This window comes from Callospermophilus lateralis, unplaced genomic scaffold (genome assembly GCF_048772815.1).
Source record: "Callospermophilus lateralis isolate mCalLat2 unplaced genomic scaffold, mCalLat2.hap1 Scaffold_43, whole genome shotgun sequence".
Taxonomy (NCBI): domain Eukaryota; kingdom Metazoa; phylum Chordata; class Mammalia; order Rodentia; family Sciuridae; genus Callospermophilus; species Callospermophilus lateralis.
The window spans coordinates 9,702,387-9,715,571 of NW_027514380.1; positions in this window are offsets into that span (position 1 = coordinate 9,702,387).

Consider the following 13,185-nt stretch of genomic DNA (forward strand, 5'->3'; position numbering starts at 1 on the left):
CTCTCTTTCTATTTGTTAGCTTGATTAAAGTTCTGTCAACTTTAGTTTGTCAAAGAACCGATTTTTGTTTCATTGATTTTTTTTAATTATTGTTTTTAAAAATCACTTATTTCTGCTCCTCTTTTAATCATTTCCTGTATCCTACTGCTTTCAGCCTTTCTTTGTTCTTCTTTTTCTAAGGCTTTGAGACATAATATTAGGTCTTTTGTTCATTGATTTTCTATTCTTTTGATGAATAACCTCAATGCAATGAGCTTTGAAACTTTCCTTTTAGCATTACCTTCATAGTGTACCAGTGATTTTGATATGTTGTATAACTATTCTCATTTACCTGTAAGTAGTTTCTTTTTAATTTCGTCCCTGATTTATTATGTTATCCTTTCATCATTTAATATTATTTAGTATCCAGGTATTGGAGCAGCTTCAATTTATTTTTTATTTTTTTGTTGATTGAATTTCATTCAATTATGATCTGATAAAATGCAAGTAGTACCTCTATTTCTTTTTGCTTTTGCTAAGAGTTGCTTTTTGGCCAAAGGTATGGTCTATTTTAGAGAAGGATCCAGGTGCTGTTAAGAAGAAAGTTCATTTCTTAATTGATGAATGAAATATTCTATATATGTCTGCCAATTATTAATTTTATTTTTAGTTCTTTAGCTCTTTTATTTAGATTTTGTTTGGAAGGTCTACCAAGTGGTGAGAAAGCCATGTAAAAGTCACCCAATATTACTGTGTTGTGGTCTATTTGATTCTTGAAATTGTGAAGGATTTGTTTGATGTATGTAGATGCTACATTATTTGGGGCATAAATATTAAAGACTGCTATGATTTGTTGATATATTGTTCCCTTAAGCAGCATGAAATGGCCTTCATGGTCTCTTCTGATTAGCTTTGTCTTGAAGACCACTTTATCTGATAAAAGGGTAGAAATCCCTGCTTGTTTACAAGATCCATTTGAATAAGTTTATTTCCATCTTTTTAAAATTAGTTTATTTATTAATTAGGTATATGCGACAGCTTGAGTATCTTCAAGACAGGATATTTGGGGGCTTTAATTTTTAATTTAGTCTTCCAGTCTATGTATTTTGATTGATGAGTTTAGGCCACTGACATTCAATATTATCATTGAAATGATTTTTATTCCCTGTCATTTTGATTTATTTCTGGCTTGTAACTTGAATTTGACTTAAGGACAAGTAAGGCATGATTATCTCAATAGATGCAGAAAAAGTATTCAACAAAATTCAACATCCATTTATGTTAGAAACACTAGAAAAGCTAGGAATTGTATTAACATACCTCAACATTGTAAAAGCTATATATGCTAAACCCAAGGCCAACATCATTCTAAAAGAATAAAATTTGAAAACATCTTTTCTAGAAATTGGAACAATATAGGAATACCCTCTTTCATCACTCCTATTCAAAATACTTCTAGAAAACCTAGCCAGAGCAATTAGACAAAAGAAGAAAACTAAAGGAATACAAATAGGAAAAGAGGAGTACAAACTGTCCCTATTTGCTGATTCTATGTTTAACCCCTCCCCCCGCCCCCACCAAAAAAAAACTCCACCAGAAAGGTTACAGAACTCAAAAATGAATTCAGCAAAGTACAGGATATTAAAGTAATATCCATAATTAAGTAACTAATAATGACTCAGCTTAAAGAAAAATCAGGAAAACTATTCCACACACAATGGCCTCAAAGAAAATAAAATTAGGGAATCAATCTAACAAAAGATGTGAAACACCTCTACAATAAAACTACAGAACACTAAAGAAAGAAATTGAAGAATACCTTAGAATACAAAAAGATCCCCCATGTTCTTGGATAGGCAGAATTAGTATCATCAAAGCAGCCATACTACCAAAAGTATTTTACAGATTTGATGAAATTTCTATTAAAATTCCAATGGTTCTTCATAGAAATAGCAAATGTAGACATAAAATTAACTTAGAAAAATAAGAGGGCCAGAATAGCCAAAGCAATACTTATTGAGAAAAATGAGGAAGAAGACATCACAATACCAGACCTTAAATTATATTATAGAGCTATAATAACAAAATGGCATGATATTAGCACAAAAGCATATATGAAGACCAATGGGACATATTAGAAGACACATATTCAAACCCACATAAATACAATTATCCCATAAATTATCCAATACTAGACAAAGGAGCCGTAAATGTACATAGGAGAAAATATAGCTTCTTCAAAAAATGGTGCTGGAAAAACTAGAAATCTATATGTTGTAAAAAAAATGAATAAAATGAAATTGAGCTTCTATCTCTCACCCTGCATGAAATTCAACTTAAAGTGGAATTAAGGACTTAGATCTTAAAACAGAGACTCTGTACCTACTAGAAGAAAAAGTAGGCCTAATTTTCTACCATGTTGGCTTAGAACCTACAGCCTCAATAAGACTCTTAAAGTGCAAGAAATAAAATTAAGAATCCATAAATGGGATGGTATCAAACTGAAAGCAAAAGAAACAATCAAAAACATGAACAGATAGTCTACAGAATAAGAGAAATAAGAAAATGGTTACCACCAGCATCTCAGACAGAACATTAATCTCTAGAATATACAAAGAAATTAAAAAATGTAACACCCCCCAACAAACACACACACACACACACACAGCCCAATTAATAAATGGGAAACGGAACTGAACAAACACTTCACAAAATAAGATATATGGCAACAAAGCATATAAAAAACTTTTCAACATCTCTAGCAATTAGAGAAGTACAAATCGAAACTACACTGAGATTCCATCTCACCCCAGTCAGAAAGGCAATTATCAAGAATACAAGCAACTACAAATGTTAGTGAGGATGTGGGGAAAGAGTTTCACTTATACCTGCTGGTGGGACTGCAAATTGTTGCAACGACTATGGAAAGCAGTGTGGAAGTTTCCTTGGAAATCTTGGAATAGAAACACCATTTGACCCTGTTATCTTACTGCTTGGTTTATACCCAAAAGACTTAAAATCAGCACGTCACTGAGTTATAGAAATTTTTTCACTTTTTTTCTTCTCTAAAACACTTATATATTTTTTATTAGTGCTTTCCAATTATATAACACCAGGATTCATTTTTTGCATAGCTATAAAGGCATGGAATATAATTTGCTTTAATTCTTCTTTCCCTTCCCTCCTCCCTACCTCTTTTTATTTACTTCTACTCTGCTGATCTTTCTGCTATGTATATTTAGCTTTTTTCCCTCCTCTCAGGGTCCTGTATTTACACATCAATGAGATTCAGTGTGGTATATTCATGTATGGAGATGGGAAAAATAGGTTGGATTCATTTTACTGTCCTGTCCTTATCTCATCCTGCTTCCCACACCCTCCATCCTGTTCATCTATTCCACTGATTGTTTTCTATTTTGGTAGAATTCCCTCCTCCTGCCACTTTCTCTCTCTCTCTCTCCCTTAGTTTTCCAGTAGCTTCTGCATATCACCTGGTTTCATTGGCAGGCAAAAGGAGAGATGGGCTGGTAATGTAGCTCAGTGGTGGAGCACTTGCCTAACATGCAAAGCCCTAGGTTTGATACCCCAAAAAATCAATCAATAAATAAATAACAAACAAATAAACAAAAAGAAGAGAAGAGAAGTGGGAGGGGTCACTTAAAATATTCCAATGAATTATCTTAAATTGTTCTAAAGTTAATTAACATTGTAAACTCAGAGATCCAAAACATTAAAAAATGAACTCACAGGTCCTACATGGTCAATGAATCCCTAAAATGAGAAATATAAAGGAACTACGCCAAGGCATATCATAATCAAATTACTCAGGACCAGAGATAAAAAGAAAATCTTAGAAGCAGCAGGAGTTGAGAGGGTAGATGAACAAAACATTACTTACAGAGAAACAAAGAAAAGGAAGATAGCCTATTTCTGAAAGAAATAATAGACATAAAAAGACAGGGGAACAACAAAACAAAAGGAAAAAAAACCAAAATTACAATTCAGAATGCTACATCCATAAACAGTATCTTAAAAAATGGGGCAAATTGTTGTATTTTTTTCAAACATACAAAAATTGAAATAATTTACCAGCAGTAGACATATACTACATGAAATTACAAAGAAAGTCTTCTACACAAAAAGAAACTAGATACCAGGTGAACAGATAAGTTTTCATAAAAGAATAAACAGCAAGGAAAATAGATTTTATTATTATTGATCTTAAAATACAGGAATTGAAGAAAGTCTTACAATACATTAAGATATTTCAATATGACTTATCAAATAAACTTATAGAATTCAAAAGTAAACAAAAGTTGAAGCTTATTATTAACAATTAGTAAATACAAACAAAACAATAATAATGGTAATATTTTGAGAGGTGTATTTACCAGGAAGAGAGGAGGAGAATGGAGTTTTGGAGCATATAATCTAGTCTTATGTATAAACACATCCTCTGTGTGTGTGTATGTTTGTGTAAAAATTTGTTAAAATTTACACTTAATACAATAAACTTTTAGTGTATATAAATCATATCTCGGTGAAGTAACAAAAATAAACACAAAACATGAGTAAAGCAGTATTCAAAGAAATCACTTTTTAATATAGAGATAATAATTCAGCTCAAAATATTTTTTAAATTATCTGTATTAGCAAAAATACTTCTAATAAATTAGGCCTGGATGAGATGACAGAAACAAATTTTGAAATTATCATATAAACATTGGAAATACTCTCATGGATGAGCAGCATTTAAAGTATGCAAAGAATGATAAAAATTAAAAGGCATACTGTGGTATAGCAGAAGTTGAAGTACCACCATTTCATTTTTAAATACTAACAGCAGTTATATAGTCACTTTCTCTCTAAAGTCATTTAAAGGTAGTATCAAGGCTTGGATCTCTGAGAAATTTATTTTATAAACTGTTTTTGCCCATTTTTCAATATGTTATGTTTTAATTAATACTTCTATCTTTTCTATCAAGTCTTGAAGGCAATCATACATCCTGATTTAGTAATGTTATTATAAAGACTCTCATCTTATCTCATGGGAAAAATCATAGAATTCAGGTGAAGGTGAGAAGATGTCTGTTTGAGGCAACAATGATAATACTAGGATAAGGTCCAAATTCACCTGGGTGCCCACTCAAATAAAGACAATCTAGATATTAGGCAGTTCATTGCAGAGGGCCAACTTTTCATGTAGGTCAATGTTTGCTTGCTTTCCCAACTATTGTAACATAAGGGGTTTCACTATAATAATTTAAATAATTATATTGAATTAAATATTATTTTCATTCATTTTTAAAAATGTATTTCTAGAATTTCATGTTTTACATTTATATAACTCTTGAAAATAATAACATTGAAATCATGAAGTAAAAACAGAACTATTAAGACTGTTCACTCAGTTTCATTCCTAAATACTTTCAGAAAAAGTTGAGTAAGTTAAATTATTAAGCTTTCCACTTTCCAGCCTCTAATAGAGAATACATAAACACCAATTGCATATTTGTTTTCATTTATTTTGTTGCTTTAATCCTGAAGGATTGCTAAATGCTTACATATTTGAAAAGGAACAAGATCCTTTTTTTATTATAAATATTATAATATCTTTAACATAACTTTTCTAATTAAAGCACTCCTAAATTCAATGTTATAAAAAAAAAAAGCATACTAGAGTTTTCAATGATTTCTAAATTAGCTAATATTCTTGTCCTTTATTATTTATTTATCTGGTAAAGATAGCAAATTATATTGACATTATAACAGAAACTTTCATGTGAAATCTATTTTGATTTTTAGGTAATTTGTGGAACTATAATTAAAACTTACTTTTTAATTATAGTAATGTGTGATCAAAAGTAATTTACTAAATATGTAAAGTTTAGGCTACTTTCACACACTTGTATGTATTTGTCACCTTATTTTACCTTATTAATTTGTATTATTTATTTGTGGTTCTGGGGACTGAACCCAGGTCTTCATATGTGCTCTATATTCACTTTATCACTGACATGCATATGTACACATAAAAAGTTACTTCTGCACCAGGAAATTTATCCATGGATACAGAAGGTAAAATAGAACCTAGCTTTCACCAATGAGTTAATGTAACCAAAAATAAAAAAAGTAAAATAAAACAAACTCAAAATTACATACAACAGATTTTTGATGTTCAGAAGGAAATAAGTTTTATCAGCAACCTGTCGCAGGAGCAGCAATAAAAGCTTTATTATTTGTACCAGGCACAAACCAAAGCCATAATTTCCAGCCTCCTTTTCAGATGGGTCATGGTCATGTGATTGAGTTTTGCCAAAGGGAAAATGAAACAGAATTATGTGCAAATTCTTAGAACATAAACATTTTCTTTGGGTTATCCTTTCTTTGCTAACATCAGCCACCTGGCTTTCAATATCAAAATTGAATTTGGATGCACTTATTGAACATCTACAACACACAATTAACACTTTATATAAATTGAAACCCAGGTGGCTATATTTCACGGTTAATCTGTTGTATTAACTAGAATTACCTTACCATATGCAGAAATGTTACTTTGAAATGGGGTGCTGCCAAATAGAAACATAAAACATGTGGTATCCAATTAGTAGTCACATGACAAAATATTGATATCAGGCAGAAGATCCTGCTTATGCATTGCCAAAACATTTGGGAAAACTTGTTTCCTGTGATAACTTGAAAGGCAGACAATGTGTCTACTGATCTTGTAGCTTCCTGGAAAGTGGATGGAAAACAGATTGTTAGTAGTGGGTGTGGGTTGTTATCAGATTGCTTAGGAAGTTATTCAATAAAAGAGATTATTTCAGGCAAAAAAATAGCTGGTTTTGAACAGAAATAAAAAGGAATAGAGGGAATATCATCCTTAAGGAGTTAGAAAGGCACAGTAGCTGAATAAAATATAATTGGAAAGAACTTTAAGACTCAGTTTTCAGCAAAGATTAAAGATAAGTGCTTAAAACTCAACCCTAATGCTTTCAAGGTAGAGTATTTAATTTGATTCAAAGTAGCATTTGAATACATAAGTGAAGAAGTAAGTTATGCTGGAAAATTATGTTTTGTTGTGAACTTTACTACTTGTTAAGAAGTGGCTTGAAGCACACAAATCAGAGGATTTGGAAGTCAGAGTATGTAGTTTTATGTAGGAATTCTGCATACTTACGAACAGATTATGCATTTCAATTCACTGCCCTCTTGAATATGTTCCTAACTTCCTTCGTGGTAGATGGTCACTAGGCTACCTTGTTGTGGGGGATAGAGACGCGGAATCAACACACAGACTCCAGGAGCTGGTGAGAGAACTGCCTGGAGACCCACCTCAGGTCATCATCCAGTAGCTCAGTTTATTTTTGGAATGCACACAACTGTTATAGGGTTCAAGTGTGGCATGCCTGTCAATCATATATAAGCAAGACAATATCCATAAGCCAATCATCTTCTGCCTAACATAACCACACTGTGAGGAAACTCTAAATACGCTGTCATGGCAGAAAGCAATCTGGAAGTTTCTTTAGTCCTTACTGAATCAGGGGTTTCATGCCCTGAAGTCCTGACTCTGTTTCCTGGCCGGGAAGTTTGGCAATGCTAACCACAAGTGCTGAGGATGTGGTTTCACCCCATCCTGCAGGCGGTCCTGTCAGGCCTGAAGGATCCTGGATATTTCAAGCACTTCCGATTTGCTAGTAGCTACTAGCTGAGACTGAAAGTTATTCCAACACCCTGTGACTTTCAGTGGCCTTGGTATTGTGTCTGCTACCACACTTCAGTAGCATTTGGTTTACTTTGGTCAGTGGAACATGAATGGACATGACATATGACATATCAGAGCAAAAACTTTAAAAGCCATTGTACATTGTAATGTACAATCCCATGAAGATGGCATATGTCAGATAGAAACTGTTCCAGTGGGCTGGACCCAGAATAAAGAAGTGAAGCTTACCCCAACCTTATCTATAGCCTTGGAAAGATCAGAGCTGCTGCCAGAGGGAGTCAAAATGCAATATAATCAAGAAATAAACCTTTGTGATTTTAAAAGTCATCAAATTATTTTTATGACTTTTGAATCAAAGCAAAATCAAAAAATTAATCAAATTAACAATTTCCAAATTAGCTGATATAACTTACCAAATATATTATAGCCTTTATTTCCTCTTTCTAGTCACCAAAACAAAAATATGGACCTTCAGCTAAAATCACATAGAAACTATGTGTAATCCCCAACACAACAAACTGCCAATCAAAACAAAAGTATGGACCTTCAGCTGAAATCACATAGAAACTTGTGTAATCCCCAAGGACAACAAGCTGCCAATCATTGTCATCAATTATAGCCAAATAGCCTAATGTACATGGATGAACCTCCCAGAGTGCAGTGGAGAAACTGGAGAACCTGGATATGAACTTCCTTCACAAATCAGAAACTTAATATCACACCCAGAAATTTTCTCTACTGTCAAGGCAGAAGTTGTTGGAATGCCCACAGTGACAAATATAGCATCCTTCTCTTTCCTTTTGAGAAGCTTTTGTTTGTTTGTTTGATTGTTTTGTTTTTTGGAAGTATAAAGAAAATGTTTATCTTATCCCTTCTCAGCCATTATGTTTTTCATACATAAATAACTTTTTCTTTTAGACTAGGCATTCACAAACTTAATATTAGGGCTGGATAGTATTTAAGGCTTCCAAGCCTGTTAGTATTAAACCCTGTTTGGCTCTGCACTCACAGAATCAAAGAATATATAGACACTATGTAAACAAATGAAGGTAGTTGTATTGCAATAAAATATGATATTGACATGAAGGCAGAAGGAGCACAGGTTACATGTTCCAAATTCCTGCTTTAGAACAGGGGATCAAAAATCCACAAATGATACTAACAGAAAGAAGTTCATGTGAAAACACTGGCCAAGTAGTGGGTGGTCAGCTCATCTTTTTTTGCTTTTGTGTTTGCTTTTGAGGATAAAAAATGATCAGGAAAAACATTTGGTAAAAATTGCCTACATAAGCCACACTCTGTTTTTTAATCTATATGGTATATACCTAGACTTCCTATTCATAATAAAGGTTGTGACAGCTGTATAACTGAACTTTTGAGAATGGAAAATGGGGAGTAACAATACTCATTCCTTAAAAAACTGTGCCATAAAGAGAGTCGTATAAATCTAGATATTTGAGAGTATGAGGCAGAAGGATTATAAATTCAAGAACAACTACAGACACTTATCTGGGGATGTGGCTCAGTGGTAAAGGCCCTCTGGATTCAATTTCCAGTATCAAAAAAAAAAAAAAAAAAAGGAAAGAAAGAAAAACAAAAAGAAGTTTTGTAGGGCTTTCTTATCTTCCTTGATTTTTTCAAAGACTTTGACACTTAGGTCAATATCAGCCATGGAAGACACAAGTTTCCAAATATGCTGCAATCTTTATCATCCTAAATTTCTGAAATAAGTGTTATGATTATTCATTAGGAAGTCCTATTTTTGACTGAAATTTAAGTGTATCAGTTAAGAAGTTATTATTATTTTTAGATAAATTATGAAAAATTTCATTATATATGTCTTGAACTTAAATATTATCTAGATTATTTCAATAAAACTAGCTATAAAAAGAACAGTACAATTTTCTAGCAAATATATTATTGGGACAATCTTGAGTTAATCTTCTACATAAAAGAAGTACCTTGTCCAAGAAGATAAAAGCAATTGTGAAGCATCCAGTCATATAATAATACTCTTCTACAGTAAGTTACTATTAAAAATCTATATTATATGTGGATATTTAAAGGTTCAGAAAATAAATCTTGAAATCAACAGACCTAATTTATTATTAAATTAAATTAATTAAATTTTTAAATTAAAGCTTGCATAATATATACCTAGTATATACTAATCTCTAGAATATAAAAAGGGATGTTATTATTTACAATACTTTTTACCTGTAGGGACTTTATAGGGCTCTTTCAAAGTGCCCAAGATCCACATGTAAGTTAATACATTTCTACTGCATTAATATTTTTTTTAAAAGCCCCACTTAATTTTAAGCACACTTAGGGCAAATACAGCCTTGTATTCATCATTTTTTTCACAGCATTGAGAACAGATTAAAGAGAATTTTGAATTCAACAATTATTTGATGAATGATTTACCTATGCACTTATACTCTAAGACAAATACACTTGGCTCTACACCTCTGTGAGTTCCACATCCATGAATTCAACAAACTTCATGTAGAAAATATTGAGAAATAAAAATTACATTTGTACTGAACACACAAAGACATTTTTATTATTAAAATAATTATTTTTATTTACATTATATTAGATATTACATATAATGTCAGATTATTTGATGTATATGGTAGGTTGTGTATAAGTAACATACAAATACTATTCTATTTTACATAAGATTCTTGAATTTGTGTACCCAGGAGGCACCCTGAAACCAATTCCCTATGAATACCAAAGAAAGTCTGCAATTAGTCATTTCTCCATTCTTCTTGTGAGATACCAGGTAATGCCACAACTGTAGAGACTATATATATATAATTTATTTATTATAAATTAGTTTAACATTGAAGACACTATACTGAATTTAATTTTAATATCCCTATATGTCTGTATTTTTTCCTTGAGAAGTTTCTTTTCAATGATACGTCTAAATCTCTGTCTTAATTGCATTGAAAATTTGGAGAGAAAGTCATTTTATTGAGATATACTTTACAGAAAAATAACTTCATATTTCTAGTATGTACAAGTAAAATAAGTTTAAACATACACATCTACCCACAATATATTTACAGAATTCTTATATCTTGAAAAATTTTTTAAAAACTTTAGAGGGTATAAAATATTAAAAAATTCTAATATGACTTAAATTTTATTTATTGTTAATCATTTTGTGGTGTGAGGAATAGAAACTAGGGCTTTAAACATGCAAAGAAAGTACATTACCACTTAGCTACAATCCAAAACTCAACTCAATCATTTTAACAGTTACAATGAGATATACTTAACATACGAAAAACTTCATATTACTAGTATGTACAATGTGATAAGTTTAAACATACACAACAGCACATAATGTCATCAGCACAATCAAAACATACGGGCACCTTTCAGAGTTTCCTTGTTAGCATTTTTTGTTATTATTGTTTATATTTTTCTTTATTGAGTTAGGAACACATCTTGAAGTATATCATATGCATTATAATACAGGCAATATGATAAACAGCAGATCTCATAACTTATTTTTTAAATTTTATTCTAATTTATTTATAACATAATTTTATTCCTGCTAAACAACTTTTCTAAGCCACTTGTAGTCATGATCATATTCTCTACTAATATGAGGAGTATGACCATTATAGGCAATTCAGAGAAGTGGAATCACACAGTATTTGTCCTTCTGTGACTGCTTTATTTCAAATAGTGTAATGTCCTTGAGATTCTTGTGTGCATTGCAAGTGGTTGAATTTTCCTGTTTCAAGACTTATACATCTGTTGGATGTATAAGTCACATTTTTTAAAAAATTTCATTTATAATGAATTCTAGGGTTGTTTTTATAGCTTGGCTGTTGTGAATAAGACTATAATTAACATGGGTGTACAGATACATCTATGAGATTACAATTTCAATTATTTTGGATATATACTCCTGGCAGTATTACTAGATCTTATGTTTAACTGTATTTTTAAAACTTGTGGAAGCTCTACATTGTTTCCTATGGTGGCTTTATCAATTTACACCACATCAAAAGTGTACAAGAGTCCCAATTTTCATGTACAACTGAAAAGTACTAAGTTTCCTTTTGCTTACAATTATACAACCTATAAAGTCCCTACAGGTAAAAAGTATTGTAAATAATAACATCCCTTTTTATATTCTAGAGATTAGTATATACTAGGTATATATTATGCAAGCTTTAATTAAAAAATTTAATTAATTTAATTTAATAATAATTTAATATAATTTAATAATTTAAATTAATAGATCATTAAAATGCATATTGTGTCTTATGTAGAATGTCAGAAATTTAAATTATATTTTATATTAAACATATTAAAGCTAAATAAATTTAACAAAGAGTTAATATATAGCTTAATCAACTTTTATTGAAAGAAGAGTTTTATAATTTTTTTTGATGAGGATAAATAATATTATATTTATGTGTGATCATTTGCACAACCTTGCTGATATTTTGCAGTGGACAAAATGATGTTCTATGGGGATGTGGTTTTTAAAAGGATTTGTTTCTATTTCACATTTATAATTTCTGTTACATTGATCTCTTATAAAACTTGAGTGTCTCGTTTCATCTATTTCATCCATGAATACTGTCATTAGAATTATTGATTACTCACTTTATGGAAGGAGACTGAAGGAGAGGTCTGTTAATTAGAGTTTATATATAATTTGACAATGCATAATTAAGTTAGTATTTGAGACAGCTTGGTGTCTGAAAAAGCTAAAGGAAATAACTTGATGATTTTATGTCAGAAATGAAAAAAAATTTACAGCATTGTCAGTTTATTTTTAGGGTATTTTTAAAATGCAGAATTATACAGCAATATTGGTGTCTATTATATTGTAGATAGCCCTAAGTCTATTATGATATAATCAGAAAATTTGGATGCTCTAAACAGTATCATCATAGGGAAATAAATATTTTGTGAACTGATCCTGATTTATTGAAATGATCATGTATGCATTCAGCATACATGAATTAGGAACACATAAAAGTAGGTATATCCTCTTAACAAACTTTAAGTCCATCAAACCATATTATAATATGTATTATAATCCAAAAAATTGAAATTGGAAGTAGGATTAATCCCATTAAATATGTTATTGATCATATATCTACATATTAATATTAATTTGAAAATGCAATAAAATAGTAAGAAAAGCAACAGCAAAACTGTGTATGTATCACAACTGACAAACATGTATGTACAGACACCCATACACACCACATGTTTAAATATGCTGGCTTTGTTAAATTTTCTTTCCTAGGAAAATCTTTAAACCATCTCAATTATTTTTCCCATTTTGATTTGATATTTTCAAATTTAGTCTAAATTACACATTTCTGTCCATTCTCTAAGACCTTATGCTTTTATTACCTTTCTATTCTCACTTCACTTCCTACTTTATCAATAAGAAAGAATATAATTTTCTAAGTCTTTCTAATTTT